Genomic DNA, 17,781 nt, shown 5'->3' on the forward strand with positions numbered 1-17,781 from the left:
TTAAGAAGGACACATGCACACTCTGGGGGGATGCCAGAAGACTTGTGGAAGAACACACTTGTCTCTCATCCCATGTGACTCCTGGCATCCAGAAGACCAGCCTCTTTTCTGGACTGAGGTCAAGTCCACCAAATCAGAGGAACTGGGAAAAGTGACTTCATTGAAAGATATACGTTTGGGTCTAGAAAGGAAATAGACTCTTTTGCCAAGGAATCATGTTGGAGGAGCAGCTAGCCAAGCAACATGTTTGGGGAAGAGTGAAATAGAATTGAGTGTGCTATTCTCAGAATAAGTGTTCAGTTTACAAAGGCTAGTTTGCTACCATTTGTTGATTGAGGATCATGGGACAAACTTAGGAGGGAAACTGATGAAAGATAGAAAGGGCAATAAACAACTCTGTTGCTCCCCTTATCTCACCTGAATTGGGTTGGAAACACAGGTGTTTTGGATCAGGGGCCTGACAGGGGAGGGAGGAAGAACCTTGTATTGGGAACTTGTATATATTGTCTATTTGCTGCCTAATCAGTTGGCACTTCTTTGCCCATCATTGAAGTACTCTTTTTCATTAAGGGAATAAACAACTGCCTCTTTTTACTCCTACCTTCTACTCCAGGTTTTGTTTATTTGAATGAGTGAGGCACTTGTGCTCATTTTTTTCTCACAGTTGAGTAGGGCATTTGTCAGTATATTTTTTTAGCTCACATAGGAGGAAGCTCAGGCAAGTGCTGGCTTAGGGAAGGAGGCTTGTAAAGTGAAAAGTTGGCCACATGTGGTTGATGCCTTTTTTCTCTAACCTGTTCTTTTAATTTATTTAATAATTATTCATTAAAGTACAGTATCCAGAGGATTTTAATTTTAACATACAATAGAATATAAGCTCTTTGAGGGAAGAGACTGTTTCTGATTTAGTTTGTATATCTCTAATGCCTAGGATTTTGCCTTCACACAGTAGTTTGTTCAAGTGAGCTCATACACAAAAATAATTATAATACAAGTAAGAGTAAGAAAGAGGAAAAGAGTAGATATTTGATGAGGGAGAGATACCTTTCACCTTGAGAGTGGGGAAAGGCTTTACATCAAAGATAGCATCTCAGGCAGACCTTGAAGGAAGGTTCTAACTTTAATAGGTATAGATGAGGAATGGTGAGTCTATTTTAGGCAATGAGAATGATACATGAAACAAATATTGATGGACAATGGTGAGATAAGAATGGAGCAAAAAGTTCCACTTGGAAAAAGAAGCCCTGAAATCAAATGAAATGATAAGCAAATTGAAGACCAGAAATGACCAGTTGGAAGCCATGAAAAGCAGGATAGACCAAACTGAAAAGGAAAATTTAAAAAAAAATCATACCTGAAAATTCTGGTCTTTAAAGACCAGAATTGCACAAGTAGAAGCTAATGATCTCACTAGACAGGAAGAATTAATGAAGCAAAGTAAAAAGAATGACAAAATAGAAGGAAACATGAAATAACTCACTGAGAAAACGACTGGCCTGGAAAACCTGTCTAGAAGAGACAATTTGAGAATCATAGGCCTACCTGAAAACCTAGAAATAAACAGAACTGTTGACAACATACTACAAGAAATTATCCAAGAAAACTGCCCTGATGTTCTTAAACAAGAGGGAGAAATAGATATTGAAAGAATACATAGATCACCCTCTACATTAAATCCTCAAAAGTCAAGCCCCGAGAATGTAATAGCCAAATTCAAGAGCTTCTAAGCTAAGGAGAAAATATTGCGAGAAGTCAGAAAGAGACAATTCAGATATCAAGGAGAACCAATCAGGATTATACAGGATCTGGCAGCCTCTACACTAAAGGACCCCAAGGCTTAGAATATGATATTCAGAAAGGCAAGAGAATTGAGTCTACAACCAAGGATCACCTACCCATCAAATTGACTATATACTTCTAGGGGAAAATATGGGCATTTAACAAAATAGAAAATTTCCAAAAATTTGTAAAGAAAAGAACAGAACAAAATGGAAAATGTGGTATCCAAATACAAAAATCAAGAGGAACAAGAAAAGAGAGGGGAAATTTTTTCAAATTTTTTTCTTTAAGGGTTGCAATAAGGTCAATTTGGTTCTATTCCTATATGTAAAGATGTTATTTATAATTTTCAAAAATTGTATTTACTATTGTAGTACTTAGAAGAATTATTCATAGGTAGAGGTTGATGTACTAAGTCATTTAAGATGATATGCAAAAAGAGAAAAGGGGGAAATAGAAGATAGCACCAAGAGAACTTGAAGGAATAAGAAAAAATAGGATAATTTATACCACACAAAGAGGTGCATGGGAGGGGGGAGGGGAAGAATACTATTATAAAAAGGAGAGAAAGAGAATGCTAATAGTTCATACACAAATCTTACTCTCAGTAGAATCAATTCTGAGAAGGAAGAACATCTAGATCCTTTGGGGTATTGAATTCTATCTTACCCTACAGAGAAGTTGAGAGGGAAAATCCAAAGTCAGAGGAGTGGGGTGGGAAGTACAAAAAGGTAGGGAAAGAGAGAGGGGAGGGAATTTAAAAGATCCTAAAAATAAGAGGGGAATAAAAAGGGAGGGGGCACAAAGGGAAGTAAAATAAGGGTGGGTATTAGGCAGACTGATTAAAATCAAACCACTGGTATAGAAGTAATTAATTAGCAAAATAAGAAAGGGTAGGACTAGGAGAGGAAATCAAAATGTTGGAGAATACACAGGTGGATCATAACTCTGAATGTGAATGGAATGAACTCACCCACAAAAGAGAAGCAAATAGCAGAGTGGATTAGAAACCAAAATCCTACCACAAGTTGTCTACAAGAAACATACATGAGTCAGATAGACACACACAGGGTATAGATAAGAGAATGGAGCAAAATCTATTGGGAATTAACTGAGAAAAGAGGACAGGAGTCACAATCATGATATCTGACAAAGCCAAAGTAAAATTAGTTCTGATTAAAAGAGATAGGGAAGGTAATTTCATCCTGATAAAAGGCAGTATAGACAATGAGGAAATATCAATACTCAACATATATGCACCAAATGGTATAGCATCCAGATTTCTAAAGGAGAAACTAGTATATTTGAAGGAGGAAATAGATAGTAAAACTATACTAGTGGGAGACTTGAACCTTCCTCTGTCAGATCTACATAAATCAAATAAAAAATAAATTAAAAAGAAAAAAGAGAAGTGAATGAAATCCTAGAAACACTAGAGTTAACAAATATGTGAAGAAAAATAAATAGGGACAAAAAGGAATTCACCTTCTTTTCAGCAGCACATGGTACATTGACAAAGATTAACCATGTACTAGGGCATAAAAATATGGCAATCAAGTTAAAAAGAGCATAAATAATAAATGCAACCTTTTCAGATCATAATGCAATAAAAATAATAATTAGTAAGGGTACACAGAGAGGCAAATAAAAAATTAATTGGAAATTAAATAATATAATTCTATAAAATTGGCTAAAGAATAAACCATAGAAACAATTAATTTCAATGAAGAGATTAACAATGAGGAGACATTGTATCAAAACCTATGGGATGCAGCCAAAGCAGTACTCAGGAGGAAATTTATATCCTTGAGTGCATATATTTACAAATTAGGGAGGGCAGAGGTCAATGTATTGGACATGCAAATTAAAAAATTATAAAGAGAATTAATTAAATTAAAAATCCCCAGATGAAAATTAAATTAGAAATCCTAAATATTAAAGGAAAGATTAATAAAATCAAAAGTGAAGGAACTATTGAGTTAATAAATAAGACTAGAAGCTGGTAATTTGAAAAAAACAAATAAAATAGATGAAGTACTGGTTAATCTAATAAAAAAAGGGAAAGAAAAGCAAATTAACAGTATCAAAGATGAAATGGGAGATCTAACCTCTAATGAAGAGAAAATTAAGGCAATCATTTAAAACTATTTTGCCCAATTATATGGCAATAAATATGGCAGTCTAGGTGATATGGATGAATATTTACAAAAATATAAATTGCCTAGATTAACAGAAGATGAAATAGAATACTTAAATTAACCCATTTCAGAAAAATAAATTGAACAAACCATTAAAGATCTCCCTTAGAAAAAATCCCCAGGGCCATATGGATTCACAAGTGAATTCTATCAAACATTCAAAGAACAACTAATCTCAACACTACACAAACTATTTGACCAAATAAGCAAAGGAGTTCTACCAAATTCCTTTTATAACACAAATGTAGTACTGATTCTAAAGCCTGGCGAATCAAAAACAGAAAAAAACTGCAGACCAATGTCATTATACATAGAGGCAAAAATCTTAAATAGAATACTAGCAAAAAGACTCCAGCAAGTAATCACAAGGATTATTCATTATGAATAGGTAGGATTTATACCGGGAATGAAAGGGTGGTTCAGTATTAGGGAAACCATCCACATAATTGACCATATCAACAAGAAAACTAATAAAAATTACATTATTATCTCAATTGATGCATAAAAAGCTTTTGACAAAATACAACATTCATTCCTATTGAAAACACTAGAAAGAATAGGAAGACCTTTTCTAAAAATAATAAACAGTATATATTTAAAACCATCAGCAGGCATCATCTGTAATGGAGATAAATTAGAAGTCTTCCCAATAAGATCAGGAGTGAAACAAGGATGCCCATTATTACCTCTAATTTTTAACATGGTACTAGAAACACTAGAGGTAGAGAAGAAAAAATTGAAAGTATTAAAATAGGCAATGAGGATATGAAGCTATCACTCTTTGCAGATGATATGATTGTCTACTTAAAGAATCCCAGAGAATCAACTAAAAAGCTAGTGGAAATAATCAACACCTTTAACAAAGTTGCAGGATACAAAATAAACCCACATAAATTATTAGTATTTCTACATATTTCCAACATATCCTAGCAGCAAGAGTTAGAAAGAGAAATTCCACTTAAAATCACACTAGACAATAAAGAATACTTGGGAATTTATTTGCAAGACAAAAACAGGAATTATATGAACACAACTACAAAACACTTTTCACACAATCAAAACTAGATCTAAATAACTAGAAAACATTAATTGCTCATGGGTAGGATGAGCTAACATAATAAAAATTACAATCCTACCCAAATTAATTTATCTATTTACTGCCATACCTGTGAAACTACAAAGAAACATTTTTTAACTGAATTTGAAAAAAACTATAACAAAGTTCATTCTGAAGAACAATGGATCAAGAATATCAAGGGAAATAATGAAAAAAAATGTGAAGGATGGGGGCCTAGTAGTACCAGATCTTAAACTCTACTATGAAGCAGTGGTCATCAAAACAATTTGGTACTGACTAAGATACAGAAAGGAGGATCAGTGGAATAGACCTGGGGTAAGTGACCTCAGTAAGACACTCTATGATAAACCCAAAGATCCCAGCTTTGGGTACACAAATTCACTATTTGACAAAAACTGTGGGGAAAATTGGAAAACAGTATGGGAGCGATTAGATTTAGATCAGCATCTTACACCCTACGCCAAGATAAACTCAGAATGAGTGAATGACTTGAATATAAAGAAGGAAACTATAAGTAAAATAGGTGAACATAGAATAGAATACCTGTCAGATCTTTTGGAAATGAAAGATTTCAAGACCAAGCAAGAGTTAGAAAAAATTACAAAATGTAAAATAAATAATCTTGATTACATCAAATTAAAAAAAGATTTTGTACAAACAAAACCAATGCTACCAAAATTAGAAGGGAAGTAACAAATTGGGAAACAATCTTCATAACAAAAACCTCTGACAAAAGTCTAATTACTCAAATTTAGAAAGAGCTAAATCAATCATATAAAAAAATCAAGCCATTCCCCAATTGATTAATGGGCGAGGGACATGAATAGGCAATTTTCAGATAAAGAAATCAAAACTATCAAAAAGCACATGAAAAAGTGTTCTGAATCTCTTATAATTACAGAAATGCAAATCAAAACAACTCTGAGGCACCACTTCACACCTAGCAGATTGGCTAACATGACAGCAAAGGAAAGTAATAAATGTTGGAGGGGGTGTGGCAAAATAGGGACATTCATGTATTGCTGTTGAAGTTGTAAATTGATCCAACCATTCTGGATGGCAATTTGGAACTATGCCAAAAAGGCTTTTAAAAGACAGCCTGACCATTCATCCAATCATATCACTGTTGGGTTTATACCCTAAAGAAATAATAAGGAAAAAGACTTGTACAAAAGGTGGCAAAAAAAATTGATAATGAGAGAATTTCCTTCAATTGGGAAATGGCTGAACATTCTGTTGGTGATGAAATATTATTGTGCTAAAAGGAATAATGAATTGGAGAAATTCCTTGTGAACTGGAACGACCTCTAAGAATTGATGTGAAAGGAGCAGAACCAGGAGAACCTTATACACAGAGACTGATAAACTGTGGCACAATCTAATGTAATGGACTTCTCTAATAGCAGCAATGCAATGATCCAAGACATTTCTGAGGGACTTATGAGAAAGAATGCTATCCACATCCAGAGAAAGAACTGTGGGAGTAGAAACACAGAAGAAAAACAACTGCTTGATCACATGGGTTGATGGGGATATGATTGGGGATGTAGACTCTAAGCGATCACCCTAGTTCAAATATCAATAATATGGCAATAGGTTTTGATCATGTAAAACCCAGTGGAATTGCTCATTGGCTATGGGAGGGGAGTGGGAGGAGGGGAGGGAAAGAACATTAATCATGTAACAATGGAAAAATTTTCTTAATTAATGAATTAAATAAAATTTTAAGAAAGAATAGAACAAAAAGTAAAACAATTTGACTGAAATCTTGAATGCATGAGAGTATGAATACTATTTGTGTTGTTGTTTAAAGACTGAATAGAGAATGAATTACTGGAAAAAGAGACTGTCTAACTATTTCTCAAGTTCCTTTGTTAGTTCATTACACTTATTTATCCTTTAACTATATGAGTATTCCTGAATACTCTGTCCTAAACCTCCTACTTTTCTTTCTTTCTCTCTCATTTGCTAATCAGGATGGATCTTATTATTATCTCTATGCTAGTGACTCACAGACCTTTATTTTCAGCCCCAGTTTTTTCCATGAAGTTCAGTCTTGCATCACCAATTATATATTGGATATTTGAAACTGGAAGGCTTGGATACCTCTCAGACGCCATAAGTAGGAAACAGAATTCATCATCTCTCCCTCCAAATTCACTCTTTTCCCAAACTTCTCCATTTCTGTGGAGGGTACTACCATTCTTCCAGTTTCTTAAAGTCATAATCTTATCATTATCCCCAACTTCCTCCTCCCCTTTCACTTCACGTAGTAAGTCAAGTTGTCCAATCTTACTGTTTTTGCTTCCTCTCACATTGGATTCCTTCTTTCTACCACCTGAATTCAGAGCCTTTTTTTCCTGTGGTTTCTAATTGGTCTCTGACTCAAATCTTTTCCCACTATAGCCCAACCTTCAGTAATATTCTAATTTTCCTTTGTCATAAAAGTAACCATGTCATTCCCTTATTAGTTTAAACTAACTTTCCCCATTTCCTCTAAGGTAAATATAAATTTCTCTGTTTAGCTTTTAAAGTCATTCATGTCCCAACCAGCCTCATTAGAATAGATAGAAGGCTATCTTTTTGTTCCTCATTTGGAAAATCCCAACTTGTCTCTTAGAAGATAATCTTACTCATCTCTACTTCATGGAATGTCTATTTTTCCTTCAAGATGCAATTTAACATAATCATTTACATAAAGTCTTTTTTGTTGTTAATTAAATAGATTTTTTTCTGAGTATTTTATTTTTTCAAATTATATGTAAAACAAGTTTTGATTTTCACTCTGAAATTTTTTTTTGTTTCAAATTTTCTCTCTCTCCCTTTCCCTTTTCCTGAGACTACAAGGAATTATATATTGATTATACATCTTTAATCATGAAAAATATATTTCCACATTAGCCATGTTGTAAAACAGTTCTAATTTAGCCATATTGGAAAAAAAAAACATAGCTCACCCACTAAAAAATTCTATGAAAAATAAAGTGATAATAAAATGTAAGTTTCAATCTGTATTCAGACTTCACCAGTTCTCTCTTTGGAGGCAGGTAACATTTTTCATTGTAAGTACTTTGGAATTGTCTTGGATCATCACATTGCTGAGAATAGTTGTCATTCACCATTGATCATTGTATAATATTGTTGTTAATATGTACTTTGCTTTCCTGGTTGTGATCCCTTCACTTTATGTCAGTTCATGTAAGTCTTTCCAGCTTTTTCTGAAAGCTTCCTGCTTATCATTTCCTTAGAGCAATGGTGGCAAACCAATAGTACTCATGGAAAAAAGAGCACACAGAGCCCTTTCTGCGGGTACTTCTACCATTGCCCACCAGAGGTCATTACTAGAGAGCAAGAGGGATTCGGGGTGGAGTTGTTTCCCTCCCCCTTTCCAAGTACCTGAGGACATTCTTCACTTCCCCTGCCCCTCTGCCCAGCAGTCCAATGGGAATGTTTCCTCCCTCCCTGTCTGAGTTAAGGGGAAGGTGAGGCTAGGGAGGCCATGTGGTGGTGTCCTGTGGGGGGTATGCATGATTGTGTGGCATGAGAGGACGTGGAATGGTTCTTGGTCTGAGGGGTGGGGGTGGGACTCAGCACTCCATCTCTAAAAGGTTTGCTATCACTGTCTTAGAGCAAAATAGTATTCCATCACAATCATAATCCACAACTTGTTCAGCCATTCCCCAATGAACGGGCATAACATAAATCTCCAATTGTTTGTCTTAATAAAAAGGGCTGATAGAAATATTTTTGTACAAATTTATCCTTTTCTCTGGGAAACAGACCTAGTAGTGGTATCACTAGGTCAAAAGGTATGTACAGCTTTATGGCCCTTTAGGTATAGCAATGAAACCTTTCTTGATCATCTCAACTACTAATGCTTTCTTCAATTTACCTTATATTTAACTAGCTTGGTTTTATTTTTATTTATTCTCTTTGACTTTATTCTGTATACTTGTACATAGACTTTGTATATTGAGACAATCAGAAATACAAACTAAATGTGATAAGGCCTAACTCATTTCTACTGAATCAATCTCTTAAAGAAATAATCTTAACCAAATCAGAACTCTCTGTTAAATAAATTAACTAAGGACAGTAAGTGAACTATAAGAAGTCCTTGAAATCCATTGGATGAAATGGAATGATACTCCCCAGAAAGTGTGTTGGCATTGGCCAAGGAGATTTGTTTATACCTCATGGAACTTCCATAAAATACAAAGTCAATTCAGAACCAGACGATTAATTGAAGAAATGTGTGTGTATGTGTGTGTGTGTGTGTGTGTGTGTGTGTGTGTGTGTGTGTGTGCCACAGAAATGCAATAGTACAGATATTCTCCTGGATCTGTCTGCTTCAGGGTTAATACTGATCATGTGCTATGCCTGTAGAAATAAAATCAATGACCTGAGGAAGTGTGTAACTGCCCTACAAATAGATGAGCAACACCTCTAACTGAGATGAATTGAGCATGAAGCAAAAAATTTTGTTCTAGATTTGAAATTTTGAAAAATATTTTCCATTAGGTTATTTTTAAAAGGCAAGCTTTGACTTCAGCTACTATGGAAGTATCAACATATTTGGCTTCAACAAGATTGCAGAATTACTTTTAAAATTCTATGAGAAGACATTTTTCAAGGAAGTAGGAATATATCATGTCGCCAAATGCCACAATATTAATTCATCTTTTGACTTGATTCATTTGCTTTACTAAGCTCCAAGATTCACACTAAAAATTATGAATTTATTTCCAAATGGCTCCTGTAATAGCATAAATAAGTCAAGGCTTGAGTGTAAAGAGAAGCTCACCTTATTTTAACAAACAGCCTTCAGAAGTTATTTGAATATTCTGAGACCAGGGCATAATTAGTCCATAAATGACTTTTAGAGGCATCAGGTTGACAACAACAAATTAGCAAAGTGCTAAAATCTTAGATATCACAGCTAGTAAGAAGAAAAACAAATTCTCAAAACAACTTCATTAAAGTATGGAATTTAAGAACCTGTCCTCTCCTACCTAGATTTTTCTTCTTCTCATTTTCTCCCTCTGAAGTTTATTCTTTAATCAGTGTTACTGAATTCAATTCAGGTCAAGGGAATGAAGTATGCAGAAAAGAAGCCTGGTGGAGAGCATTTGAGTTGAGATAAAGGAGGGAGAAACAAAAGCTATTTGTCATCAGAATATGTTGTGAACCATCTAGACACAAAAGGGAACTAGAGAATGAGTTTGGAAGATAGATCATGAGCCTGGCATGAGTGCATCATATAGCAGTGATGGAGACCTTTAATTATTTAGACACCTTTTGGAGTTCTCTCCACAAAAAATCATAACTGTCAAAAACTTATTAACATGTTCCAATGAGAATTTCATTCTTTGAAAAGTAGAGCAGGGAGATTCTGTTCTGGGTCTGATTCTCATTTAGACATGGAAACCAGCTTCTGGGGTAAAATGATAAGAAACTCCCTCCTAGGGTTCCTGAAACCAAAGTAGAAAAGTCAGGTATTCTCTGAAACACACTGTAGACTTGGAGATAGCAGATTTTTAAAACTTAGAAGGAAGGATTATGAGGGATTCCATAGAATAAAATCTTTCAAAGGAAGAAAGTCTATAAGAGATGAGAAACTCAAGAACAAAATTCTGAAACATGATAGGAAACAATTAAGAGGAAACTGTTTTGAGAAAAAAAGGGGAGTTATTAGAAAAGGCCAACCCATCTATTCAGAGAATTCACTAACAAATTTAGCTTAAAGAAATACAGTTATCCTTTTCACATTGCAGGAGTTGGAGGCAAAGCACCTTGACTACCCTTGCCACCTGGAAACTGGAAAATCTGCGTAAAATTTTTGGCCCTTCCATTTGAATTTTTGATTTGGCTTTTATGGAATGTTTACAGTGTCTTATTGGAAATTTTGGGTGAAGTATGCAGTTCTGAATTTCTAAACTTTTTCTGTGCCATCTGTTGGCCTTTGCATGTCATCTGCAACTCTCACAAAACGCTCCCAAAAATTTCCATTTAATTTCTTATGCTGACCAAGATTTATCAAAGCCACAATGGAGAAAATCTTGATAGGGAAGGGATAATCATATATGCAGAACTTGGAAGCAAGTGTAGATAATAGAGGATGAATACAAAGTGGGCATAATCCTGAAATAATAGTGTCAGGGATGCTAAATCTCAGAGTGAGCTGAAGTTATGGAAAAAACATAAGAAAAACAAAATGGCCTTTGAAAGCTACATTAATTGAAAGCAAAACAAGGAAAAGACCTCTTGGGTGAATGGAATAGTGATTACTGACAATAGAAGGCAGAAATGTTCAATTCATATTTTTCTTCCATTTTCTTTCTTCAGAAGAATGACCTTTAGACTTGGAAAGGACAATGAAAATGTCTAATAAGGAATCGATCCCCAAGGTAAGGAAGGAGATAAATAGTAAGACAGTCCCTAGCTGCTCTTGATGAATTCAAGTCCTCTGGCTGCTATGAGATACATTTTGAGGTACAAAAAGACCTGGAAGATGTGATTTTTGAGCCAATGATTTCTGAAAAATCAGAGTTTGGGATGGATTCCTCAGGGCCAAGATGGGTAAATAACTCCATCTTCCAAAAAAGGTGGGAGAGATTAGAGTTTACAAACTATTGGGTAGTGAGCTTGACTTTAATATTTGATAAAATGTGAGAACAGGTAATTAAAGATTATAGATTATGAGAGAAGCAGAATGGTTTAGTGGGTAGAGGGCTGCCTTGGAATGAGGAAGACCTGAATTCAAATCCTCTTTTGACACATTCTGGTTGTAGAACTCTCAGAGAGTCACTTAACTTCTCAGTGCTCTGGGCAACTAAGACAGGAAAGTACTGACCTCATTGGGAGAAGGCGTTTTCTCATCCAAGGAGTTCCCTATGAAACAAGTTCTGATTCATAGTGATCAGTTGAAATAAGTTTCTGGAGTGAAATGAAATCATGGTTCCAATCCCTATCACTATAGAGAACATCTAGTAAAGGAAATAAATCACAAAATTAGACTGGCTTAATCAGGAACAAGTCACAACAAAATTACCTTATTTCCTTCTTTGGCCAGGTTATTAAACTGGTAGATCAGAGTTATGCAAGTTTACCTAGACTTTAGCAAAATATTTACTAAAATATCCCATAATATTTTTGTGAACAAAAAAGAAGATGGGGACATATGGTCTAGATGACAATTCATTAAGGATACTATGGTCTAGATGAAAAATCAATGAGGATACTATGGTCTAGATGACAATTCAATGAAGATTTTATGGGCAAGATGACAATTCAATGAGTATCCTATGGGCTAAATTCAATGAGGATTCTATAGCTGATGAATGAGGGCAACTAGGTGGTGCAGTAGAGTGTTAGGTCTGGAGTCAGGATCTCTGAGTCCAAATCTGATCTCAGACACTTAACTGTGTGACCCTGGACAAGTAATTTAACCCTGTTTCCCTCAGTTTCCTCATCTATAAAATTAGCTGGAGAAGGAAGTGACAAACCACTCTAATATCTTTGCCAAGAAAACCCCAAATGGAGTCACAAAGATTCAGTTCAATGATTGAAACGACTAAACAATAACAAATGTTATTTGTTGGGGATAAATGGGGATAAATGATTAGACTTTTAAAAGTAGTTATTAAAGGTTCAATATGAACCATCCAGGAGGTGTCCAGTGAAATACCTCCAGGTACCTATGCTTGATCCTGTCATATTTTGCTTTTTTATAATTGATATATAAAAGCAAATATGCCATAATTATCAAATATGCAGTTGACAAAAGTTGGGGTAAATAATTAATACCTTGGATGACTGAGTCAGAATTCAAATGCTACTGAGACAGACAATAGAAAATTACAAGCAATATCAATCTACAAAACTTAAAAAAAAAGTTGAGAAGAAAAAAGAAGTTGCCCAGAGCATGGCCCAAGACTTTCCTAAGTCAAATCACATACTAAGAGCATTTGTAGATGAACTGCAAAGGACAAGAAATAGATGTAAAACAGAACAGATTGTCAGTGTTCCTATGGTTTCTGTTCTTATTAGAAATGGCAGTGGTACAATTGATTTGGCCTCTATCACTTCAGTATCTTTTCTAAAATTCTCAGTAAAATTTCTAAAATATTCTAAAATTTCTTAGTAACATATCCAAAATCATATAGGTGGGAAATGGTATTTCAGAAGGTAGATATGAGAAAAGCAGCTGGATATGAATAAATATACTTTTTCAAATAAAATTCAGAATTGATCATAATTATATATGTATATTAACAAATACTAAGTAAGAAAGAAAAATAATTTATATAAAAATAACAAAAAATATCTGGTAATTTTTTACTTTTCTTCTGTTACTCCAGCTGGGACATAGAGGGTCATGGATCACAGTTTGAAAAACTTAGATGAAATTTTCCCATAATCTTGCAGAAAAAGAAAATAAAGCTGTAAGAGCTGATCTAACTTTTCTAAAATCATATAGGTAGTAAGGAGCAGAGTTCAGATTGAAATGATTTAAATCTAAATACTTTGACTGGTTCTTTCTACTACATTAACTCACATTTTTGTTTTCTCTTCTCTAAAATGAGGAGGTTTGACAGTAAGCTCACCAATATTCCTTGGTGCTCCAACATTCTATTAATATCCTACATGCTTTGATAAACATAGTACCTGATCCACTCCATTTTACTAAAAATAAAAGGACCAGCTTAGTTAAGTGGGATTTACTAAATTGTCTGACATTGCTCCAAACCAGATGTCTACCCTACAGTGAAAGCAGTAGCACATCTATAGTTTAATAATAGCTAACATTTATATAGCACACGCTCTGTGTCGGGCACACTGGTAAAAGCTCTCATCAAACATTATCTTATTTGACCTTACAGCTTTGAGAAATAGGTATTATTTCATCCCTGTTTTTCAGAGGTGGAAACTGAGCTACAGAGATGCTAAAGACTTGCCCAGGATCTTACAATTAATAACTTTGAGGCCCCACTTGAACTGTCATCTTCCTGATTCGGACTCTTTTCTTACCTAGCTGCCTCTATCATCATGAAGATCATCCCAATATATTCTACTCAAATGTGCAGATAAAAACATGGTGACAATATAGAACTCTATGGTTTGGGTTGGATTTTGCTGAAGCTTAAAGTAGGCTACAGAATATAAATCTTATAAAGCAGTTGTTGTAACCTCAGTATAGGATGTACCTTCCTCCTAGATGGAGACTGACAGCTGTCTGATTTCCAGTATATTTGGAAGGTCTTAACAAAGTAAGTCTATGAGCTGGTTCATTGATGTCAGAAATTTTTTTAAAAGTTTAACATAAAGATTTATATGACATTCAAAGGTCTGCGAAGGACTTTACAAAGATTGGTCATTTTTTAAAATGTTGCATTCTACTATAAGTTATTAAGGCTCCTCTCCCTACTCCCCACCCACCTCCGCAAAAAGAAAATCTTTAGCTTGTGTGGAATATAAAATTTCATCCTGAGAGGAAGACATGGGTTCAAGTACTCCCTCTGGCAATGTTGTCCATGGGAACCTTAGCAACTTATTTAATCCTTCAATGCCCCGGCAGCTCTCTAGGTGAAACAGTGGATAGAAACCTCAATCTCAAGTCAGAAAAACCTGAGTTAAAAAGCAATGTAACCTAGGGCAAATCATTTAACCTATTTGCCTCAGTTTCCTCATCTATAAGATGGGGATAATAATAGCACTTACCTCTCAGGGTTGTTGTGGTCATCAAATAATATAATAATTAGAAATTAACAAAGTGCCCGGCACACAGTAAATGCTCTATAAGTATTATTTGTATTGATTGAAAAGTTGGTACTCCATTGGCAGAGAGTATGGTCTTCTGGGAATGGGAGATATTATAGAGGGAAAACATAGCAGAAAATAGAAGCTGCATTTATAAAGTTGCCTACTTCACAATTTTTCCTACAGCCACTGGTGTGCCACAATACCAGTTAGAACATCCTTTTTTTTTAATATCAACCAAAAAGAGGTAGAATCCAAAAGATCCTGGCTTTTTGGGGAAATGATTCTAAGGAGAAGAGCTCACAAAGGAGTCCTTGGTGGCTGAGGAGGCAGGGAAATTAAATTTATTTCAGTTTTATTGGTTCTTCACCATAAAAGCCCAGAATAAACCTCATGTCACAATCCTTCCCTGTGAGTTAATGAACAACTATGAAAACCTCTGGACTAGAGAAAGATATTACTGGAATCTCTGGATTTCTACCACTATCATGCCTGGCCATTTTTACCCTTTTGGTTGGGGTGGAGAAAACAACATCTATCAAAAACAACTTTCTGGCTTCAGTTGAGAAGCACTGGCCAGTTGCTTGATGGCTAGCAGCTTGGGTGCATTTCCTTTCATCTTCTTAATCTAATTGAGGAAACATGCTATGAATCATTCCCTCTCACAAAGAATTAAACCGACTCAGAAAATGGAAATGATATGGAGCCAACATCACCATCCAGGTTTTTTCAGTTCATCATGTAAGAAGATTTATGTACATGTGTCCTCAGAGAAATATACACTAAATTAAAATTATTAAAAATGATTTTTAAAGTCACTGGTTAACAATGGCTTAGATCTAAATCTTGATGGGGGATCTTCTGTCAAGAAATCAATTGTTGGAGGTCTGAAGGATGAGCATAGCCAACCCTTGGTCATTAATGAAAAAAGAATACTAGTTCAAAGAGGCTAGAACAGCATATCATCTATACATCATTTTTGGTTGACAGTGGAATGCCATATATTAATTATCCCCAGAAGATCTACCTTGCTAATTGCAATTTGCTTAAATTAATATCGAAATAGCCTTCGATTACCTTAACATGAGCCAACTGACAGTTGATAAAAGGCAAACCAGAAGTAGGTGCTCCCTCTAAGACTGTGGCAAGTTATTCAATGCATATACACTTACCTGTGTATCATTTTCTTGGTCATTTCAAAAATATTTATTATTAAAAATAGTGAAGATAGAGTTCTCTATGCCCTAAAAACATGTAGAAAGCTTCTTACTTTGTTCTGTGTAGTCTCAGATTAACATCTAAATGAGATCTCCAGAAATCTCCTATTATGTGATTTTTTAAAAGCACATACAACCTTGCCTCCAATTCATTTGGTCATTTGTCTAGTCTATTTTAGACATAATAAGCAATGAGGACAGCTATGTTGCTCAGTGGCTTGAGAGCCAGACATAGAGGTCCTGGATTCAGATCTGGCTTCAGACACTTCCTAGCTGTGTGACCCTGGGCAAGTCACTTAACCCCCATTGCCTAGCCCTTACTGCTCTTCTGCCTTGGAATAATATGCAGTATTGATTCTAAGATGGAAAGTAAGGGTTTTTTAAAAAGAAAAAAAAAGAAATTATAAGCAACCTGGTGTAGCAAATGGCATGGGAATCAGGAAGACCTGGGTTCTAATCTTGTCTCTGACACATTAGCTATGTAACTGAGCAATTGTGGTAACCTCTCCATGCCCGCCGGGCAACTGTCTAAGACTATTAGCTCCACATGAGCTGCTGATTAGCACTGTTGTGTAGACTTTCTTTTCTAGGAATTTCTTAAATAAATTTAAAAATAAGTCTGAACAACAACAACAAAAGTTAGAAACATAAGAGGCTTTAGGTTAGCAGCTTTCCCTCAATACAAAGGAGCTAAATGACTTGGAAACAAAAGTTTTGATGGAACATTTTATTGGGGAAAAATTATTCATTTGGGTAAAATGGAAAAAGTACTGGCTAAAAAGTTAAAAACATGAGTTCAAATCTAGACACTGACATTTATAAGTACTGTGATTTTAGGTAAATCAGCCTCTCTGGACCTTGAAGGCATGAAGGTTGGACTATGTAGTTTCTGAGATCTCTAGTTCTATAATCATACGACCTTCTATGATCCAATTTCATCATCAAAGGGAATTTTATGTCCTGGTGCAAACAATTGTATAAGTGCAGTATGTATGATAAATCTATTGGAAGACAAGAACAAGGCTATTCTTTGTTAGACTCTTCAGAGGCTTTTCAAGGATGTAGGAAATAATCTGGTTACTAGTGGAGCAAAAGAACTTCAGCCACTGATTATAGAAATTTTAGATGGAGATTCTTTCTCCTTTATTTAATACCATTGGTTCAGGGTTCTACCTACTTTTCCTCCTCTTCCTTCTGATTCCACAGACACACATATAAAATACTTTGAGATCTTAGGATATGGAGGACATCAATCACAAATCATTGGGGCCTTTCAAGAAAGATTGGATGATTTGTTGGTAATGTCAACCAGATTGAAATCTTGCCAAAAGTAGTTAGGTGGGACAACTAGGTGACTCAGTAGATAGAGAGCTAGGCCTAGAGATGAGAGCTCCTGGGTTCAATTCTGGCCTCAGATACTTCGGAGATATGTGACCTTGGACAAGTCACTTATCCTCAATTGCCTAGTCCTTACCACTCTTCTATTTTGGAATTGATATTTAGTGTCAATTTGAAGGCAGAAGGTTTGAATATAAAAAGAAGAAAGAAAAAAGTAGTAATATGATGTATGAATGTTCTTAAACATCAAGTTAGTTATGCACAGATAGAAGTCAATTTCCTTGAGAAAGTTCATGCTCTTGAAGGAAAGTATGCTATTTGTTACCAGCTACTTTTTGATAAGAAAAATGAAATCATTAATGCAATTTATGATACAAAATAATGTGACTGGTAAATAGATGATATGAAATAT

The 17,781-nt window shown here is 35.0% G+C and overlaps 1 protein-coding gene and 1 long non-coding RNA gene across 3 annotated transcripts in view; one reads left to right on the forward strand and one right to left on the reverse strand.

Moving 5' to 3' along the window:
- F13A1 (coagulation factor XIII A chain) overlaps nucleotides 1-17,781 on the reverse strand; it is a 208,960-nt gene that overhangs the window by 149,069 nt on the left and 42,110 nt on the right. The gene's annotated exons all lie outside the window — the stretch shown is intronic.
- LOC103106276 (uncharacterized) overlaps nucleotides 1-17,781 on the forward strand; it is an 83,518-nt gene that overhangs the window by 50,731 nt on the left and 15,006 nt on the right. For both annotated transcript variants that reach the window (XR_001629022.2, XR_001629023.2), the window contains exon 3: nucleotides 11,401-11,462. This is a non-coding gene — a long non-coding RNA (uncharacterized LOC103106276). The remainder of the gene's footprint in view (nucleotides 1-11,400; nucleotides 11,463-17,781) is intronic.

Source organism: Monodelphis domestica, chromosome 3 (genome assembly GCF_027887165.1).
Source record: "Monodelphis domestica isolate mMonDom1 chromosome 3, mMonDom1.pri, whole genome shotgun sequence".
Lineage (NCBI taxonomy): Eukaryota > Metazoa > Chordata > Mammalia > Didelphimorphia > Didelphidae > Monodelphis > Monodelphis domestica.